The sequence below is a fragment of the Saccopteryx bilineata genome, chromosome 5 (genome assembly GCF_036850765.1).
Source record: "Saccopteryx bilineata isolate mSacBil1 chromosome 5, mSacBil1_pri_phased_curated, whole genome shotgun sequence".
In the NCBI taxonomy this organism is placed as follows: domain Eukaryota; kingdom Metazoa; phylum Chordata; class Mammalia; order Chiroptera; family Emballonuridae; genus Saccopteryx; species Saccopteryx bilineata.
In genome coordinates this window covers 118,576,655-118,583,314 of record NC_089494.1, presented here as the reverse complement: position 1 = coordinate 118,583,314, position 6,660 = coordinate 118,576,655, and positions in this window count along the sequence as shown.

Genomic DNA, 6,660 nt, shown 5'->3' with positions numbered 1-6,660 from the left:
TATAATTATTGTACAATTTAATTTTTAAAAGCCTATGTGATAAATTTTTTATAGTGTAAAATTTAATGACTTTTAGTCTATGACACTTCCAGGAGACATTATTTAATTTTTTTATATTCTTAATGTCTTTCTATTTGTTTCTTTTTTATTTTTGTCTCCCACATTTAATGAGAAATGATTATGTATCAGTCACTATTTCAGATAAAGAGTCTACAGTAATCAGTTTAGATGCCATAAAATTCTCAACAACAAACAATCCAATAAAAAAATGGGAAGAGGACATGAACAGACACTTCTCCCAGGAAGAAATACAAATGGCCAACAGATATATGAAAAGATGCTCAGCTTCATTAGTTATTAGAGAAATGCAAATCAAAACTAAAATGAGATACCACCTCACCCCTTTTAGATTAGCTATTATCAACAAGACGGGTAATAGCAAATGTTGGAGAGGCTGTGGAGAAAAAGGAACCCTCATACACTGTTGGTGGAAATGTAAAGTAGTACAACCATTATGGAGGAAAGTATGGTGGTTCCTCAAAAAACTGCAAATAGAACTACCTTATGACCCAGCAATCCCTCTACTGGGTATATACCCCCCAAACCTCAGAATCATTGATACGTAAAGACACATGTAGCCCCATGTTCATTGCAGCACTGTTCACAGTGGCCAAGACATGGAAACAACCAAAAAGCCCTTCAATAGAAGACTGGATAAAGAAGATGTGGCACATATACACTATGGAATACTACTCAGCCATAAGAAATGATGACATCAGATCATTTACAGCAAAATGGTGGGATCTTGATAACATTATATGGAGTGAAATAAGTAAATCAGAAAAAAACAAGAACTACATGATTCCATACATTGGTGGAACATAAAAACGAGACTAAGAGACATGAACAAGAGAGCGGTGGTTACCAGGGGTGGGGGGAGGGAGGACACAGGAAGAAAGGAGGGAGAGAGTTAGGGGAAGGGGGAGGGACACAGAGAAAACTAGATAGAGGGTGACGGAGGACAATCTGACTCTGGGTGAGGGGTATGCAACATAATTTAATGACAAGATAACCTAGACATGTTTTCTTTGAATATATGTACCCTGAATTATTAATGTCATCCCATTAACATTAATAAAAATTTATAAAAAAAAGATGCCATAAAATTTATAAATAGACAAATGTAGAAAAATATTTGTAATAGAATGTAATTAAAGCAAAAAAAGGTATTATGTCTACTTGTCTGAGGGATCATAGAAGGCTTGCAATTTGGGTACGCAGGTTACATTTGTGATGCAATTTGAAGAATGAATGGCATTCTAACAACACTAGCATTTACTGTCAGCAACAATGGAGATGAAAAAGTGCACAAGGGATGGGTGAGTAGCTTGGACTTCTTTAGATTTGAATTTATGGAGGAATATTTACCTTGATTGCATAAGAATATAAAAACAGGGACTGGTAAGGCAATTTAAAACTACAGTGTGGGAGTTTTGATTGGAGTGCCAAAATCAAGTTTGCACTATAATTTAGGTAATGGCAATCTAGTGTATACTTTCAGAAAGAGAGTAGATTAATCAGGTTTAAATTAATATTTCAACCCTGGCCAGTTGGCTCAGCAGTAAAGTTTCAGCCCAGTATGTGGATGTCCCAGGTTTGATTCTGATCAGGGCACACAGGATCAATGACCATCTACTTCTCCACCCCTCCCCTTCTCCCTTACCTCTCTCTCTTCCCTCCTGCAGCCATGGCTCAGTTGAAGCAAGTTGGTCCTGGGTACTGAGGGTGGCTCCATGGCCTTGCCTCAGGAGCTAAAATAGCTCAGTTGCTGAACAACAAAGCAATGGCCTCAGATGGGCAGAGTATCACCTCATACAGGGCTTGCTGGGGGGATCCCAGTCAGGGTGCCTGTGGAGTCTGTCTCTCTGCCTCCCTGCTTCTCATTTAAAAAAAAAGACAAAAATAAAAATAAATTACTATATCATTCTTTTGTTTGTAGGATGACATGGTGAGGCAAAAGTTGTGGGAGCCTGACCAGGTGGTGGTGCAGTGGATAGAGCATTGGACTGCGACACAGAAGAACCAGGCTTGAAACCCTAAGGTCGCTGACTTGAGTGGAGAATAGAGACGGAGGATCAGAGGAGTAGTTTACAAAACTAATCATTCATTCATTCACTTAAAAACACTTATGATGACTATTGGAGAAAAAGCATTTACTTCACTTTATTGAAAAAGATGCCAAAAGTGCACAGACCAAAAAAAATAGAAATGCCCAGATATTGCTATATTGCAGGACTCTTAATTTTACAGAGCTGAGAGTGCTAAGAGTGTTAATAATGAAGCAAAAGTTGGATTTAAAGAGCAAGGTCAGTCACACTAAATTTTTAAAAGTTATTTTGGACATAACTAGGACATAACTAGGTTTCAAGCATGAGATAATTTAATCAGATTTGTGATTTAGTATATTTTATTTCTGGTAGCAACATGGGGTTTAAATTTGAACAGGTAAAGATATATTTCTTAAATTTGAGGATAAAGAATGTGTCAGCCTGTGCACAGCATTGTTGAAAAATATGGTATCATAATTACATTCATTGAAAAGTGATAAATATTGTCTTTCTGAATATTATATATTTATATACTAAACCTGTTTATTATAAAAAATAAAAATAGAATCATAATTATTTTGAACTTGATAAACAAAACCTGGGCAAATATTTTATTTATGTATTAAATATTATGTATTTTTTCCTAAATAGAATAAAGTTGTACCACTACTCTGCAGACATCTCGTTCAACAGAAATAAGACACTAATGAAAACTCAACCCCACTTATGATGAGAGCAGATCACAAAGAGAGTAAACAGTGACAAGAATGAATTATGCTGATAAGCACTTCTTTCTGTTTACTATATCCAGCAGTTTTCAATTTCTTTTAATTCCTTAAAAATGCCTTTAAAAATGCCTTTAAATTGTGTTCATTAATCAATAGAATAAAAGCATAGGGAACTGTTAGATAAATAATTTTGTAAAATGTGATTTTTACGTTTGCTCACTTTATTGTTAAAAATGGCTGCTGCGGGCCTAACTTGTGGTGGCACAGTGGATAAAGCCTTGACCTGGAATGCTGAGGTCGCTGATTTGAAACCCTGGGCTTGCCTGGTCAAGGCACATATGGGAGTTGATGCTTCCTGCTTCTCCCTACCTTTTCTCTCTCTCTCTCTCTCTTCTCTGAAATGAATTAATAAAATAAAAATAATTTTAAAAGAAATGGCTGCTGCCCAGATATGTGATCTGTGGAACTATTAATTACCTTCCTGCTTGAGAAAGGCCATTGTTATGCTAATGTGTGCTGGAGGAGGGGTCTTTGTGGGCCCCTGTAGCTTTTTAGAAGAGAAGAAGAAGGGAAAGAGAAGGAAGCCATTTTTTGCATAGAAGAAAACCAAGCTGGCAGGGTACTGAAGGAGAAGCCAGTTTGTGCAGAGAAGAGAAAGGAGAAGGTGTGCAGATAGGGAACCAGAGGTGACTGAGCTGGTGGGGACCTTTGATTCTAGGAAAACCAGAGAAGATTCTTCTGGTTGTGGAACCAGAGAATGTGTGAATGGGTTTTGGAGCCCTCTGTGTGTGTGTTTTTACTTGCCTGCCTGTGCAAGGCTAGAATAAAGGAATGGCCCGCCAGTTTTTGGCTCCGCAGTTTCTTTACCATCTTTCAAATTCAATGAGAACTTGCATGTGAATGGCCATGGCAATGGCTGTGACTACTGGTTATACAGGGACTTTGATAATTTGTTTTTTTAATCCTAACTCTTATCAAAACAATTTAGAACTTTTGGAAAGGGAAAGATGTAAACACAGAAAAATCTAGTTCAAAATCTGTAATAATAATTTCTGTAAGCCCTTCTCTGAGCTTAGAACTTGTGAATAAAAAAAGGAGGGAGCCACACACGATACCAGACAAGCTCAGGGAAAGCATGATGGTGGCCTTACGAACTCAGAGACCTAAAGTAAGCATGTTGGGTGGTCTGAAAACTCCCTAACTAAACTCCCTAACTAAAATAGAGTAAGAGTGGGTAGTTCAGTCCTAGGCTGATATCTTCCCTGGCAAATGTCGATCTTTACTTTAAACTGAGCCTGTCTATTGTCTCTGCATCTACAATAACAAACCTTTGGAATGTCAGACTTTCTTCCTTCTGGACCACTCACCAGAACAGAGACCACAAAACTCTTCACTGTTATTATTATCATGTGAATTGTTAACTGTTAACTAACCTATACTCAAAAGTGTAAAAGAAATATGTCTCTCTTTGTTTTTTTTATCCAATCCCAAAAAATAACCTATTTTTCTTTTTCTCCCCTCCCTAATCTATCAATAATGGATTTCATATAACCCCCTTATACCTCCACCTTTGACTGCGATATTTAAAATAAGATGGAAAACTGTGTTCAATTCATTGAGATGGTTGCTCCCCAGCAATTGTCATTAGTTTGACTCAAATAAAGTAATAAAAACTCTCTGCAGGTTTAAATGTTTTTTACATTAACAAATCTATGTACATAAACTTTTTTTCATGTTTTCTCCTGTATCTTTTTTTAATTAATTTTAATGGGGTGACATTAATAAATCAGGGTACATATGTTCAGAAAAAAATCTCTAGGTTATTTTGACATTTGATTATGCTGCATTCCCATCACCCAAAGTCCAATTGTCTTCCGTCACCTTCTAACTGGTTTTGTTTGTGCCCCTCCCTTCCTCCAAATCCTTCCCTTTCTCCCCCCCCCACCCTATAACCCCACACTCTTGTCCATGTCTCTGAATCTCATTTTTATGTCCTACCTATGTATGGATTCATATAGTTCTTAGTTTTTTCTGATTTACTTATTTCGCTCAGTATAATGTTATCAAGGTTCATCCATGTTCTTATAAATGATCTGATGTCATCATTTCTTATGGCTGAGTAGTATTCCATAGTATATTTATGTACCAAAGCTTTTTAATCCACTCATCCACTGATGGACAGTTGGGCTGTTTCCAGAACTTCACTATTGTGAACAATGCTGCCATAAACATGGGGGTGCATTTCTTCTTTTCAAACAATAGCACTGTTTGTACATGAACTTTTAAGGGACTGTTTGTCAAATAAGTTTGTAAATATGATATATATGTTTGCTCGCTTGTGATTTATATGGGGTGTGGGGGAGAGGCTATAAGCAGGCAGGGTCGTTGTAGCTTAAGGTTTAGTTTTAAGACTAAGCTTTTCCCCACACCCTTGACTGATTGTATGATCTGGGTGGTGCACTCTCATGAGGAATCCGGTTATGCCTCAGATAAGTGACTTTGTATCAGAGACTTCCTTATTTGTATATTGGATTAAGGGTTCTTGGTTTTCTACACTATAAAGTGGGACAGACCAGAAGCTTGCTCACACAGTTCCTGCTATCATGATTGCAGGGGCTTCCCTGATCCCTTGCCCTTCATGGGAAAAGCTGGTTGTAAACCCAGAAGCCACAGCCACTATCACAGCCGCCTGGCCCATGCAGGTTCACATTGGATTCGAACAGTCGGTAAAGAAACAATGGAGCCAAAAACTGCTGGGCCATCATCTTTAATCCTCGCTTGCACCCAGCGGGCAAGTAAAAACACACATTGGGCTCCAACACCCACTCACATTCAGTGCTCACAAAGCCACTGACTTATCAGAGTTCCCTAGAATCAAAGGTTTCTAGCTCATCAGACTTATTCACCTCTGTTCCCCATCTCCTTCCTTCTCCCAGATACAAACTCTGCACAAACTGGCCTCTCACTCAACACTCCACCATCTTGGCTGCTTTTCCTGGCCTCCTCCATGTGGCCTTTCTCTGCTCTCTGCTCTCTGCTCTCTTCTCTAATGCTAATCTCAGGAACTAAGAGAGCAAGCTCCCATTCTGCCCCCCATTTTATAGTGTAGAAATCAAAACCTTTAATCCAATATACAAAATAGGGAAGTCTCTAATACAAAGTCACTTATCAGAGACATGATGGGATTGTACCACACCACATCAAAAAGGGTGGGAAAGGCTTAATCCCAAAACCAAGCCCCAGGCTACAAGGATTCTGCCTGCCCACAGCCCGCCCCCAACACACATTAATATCACCTGGATGACAGCCTCCACGTGGGCAGCGCCATCTTTAACAAAGTGAGCATGATATATTTTATCTGCCCAAAACTGGTTTTCTGCTTTTTCCTTGTCTTCTTTTGTGGTTTGCCTGTCTTGGTGAGACACCAATAAATAGGATGGCCCACCATCCTACAACTCTGCCATTTCTTTATCGTCTGCCCAAATCCAATGGGAACCTGCATGTGAATGGCCACGATGGCGGCTCCTGGCCTTACAACTGGTGTACTTTGCAGCAGGACTCAGAGATTGGTATGGGGCCGCCACCCTTGATGGGTGGTGTAGAGTACTGGTTGCTGCTCTGGCTCCCCATGGCTGTCCTTTTAGGGGCCATGGGCTATGTGTTTTTTACTCAAGAGGAAACCAGGAGTTCTGTGCGAGAAGCTGCCCAAGGTCAAAAGCTTCAGTATGAATTGCAAATAGAATGGCAGAAAAGGCTGGAATTAGAGCAAGCACTGGAGAAGGAATTAGGGGTCTCGAGTTGCAGTTTACCCTGGAAGCTGAATG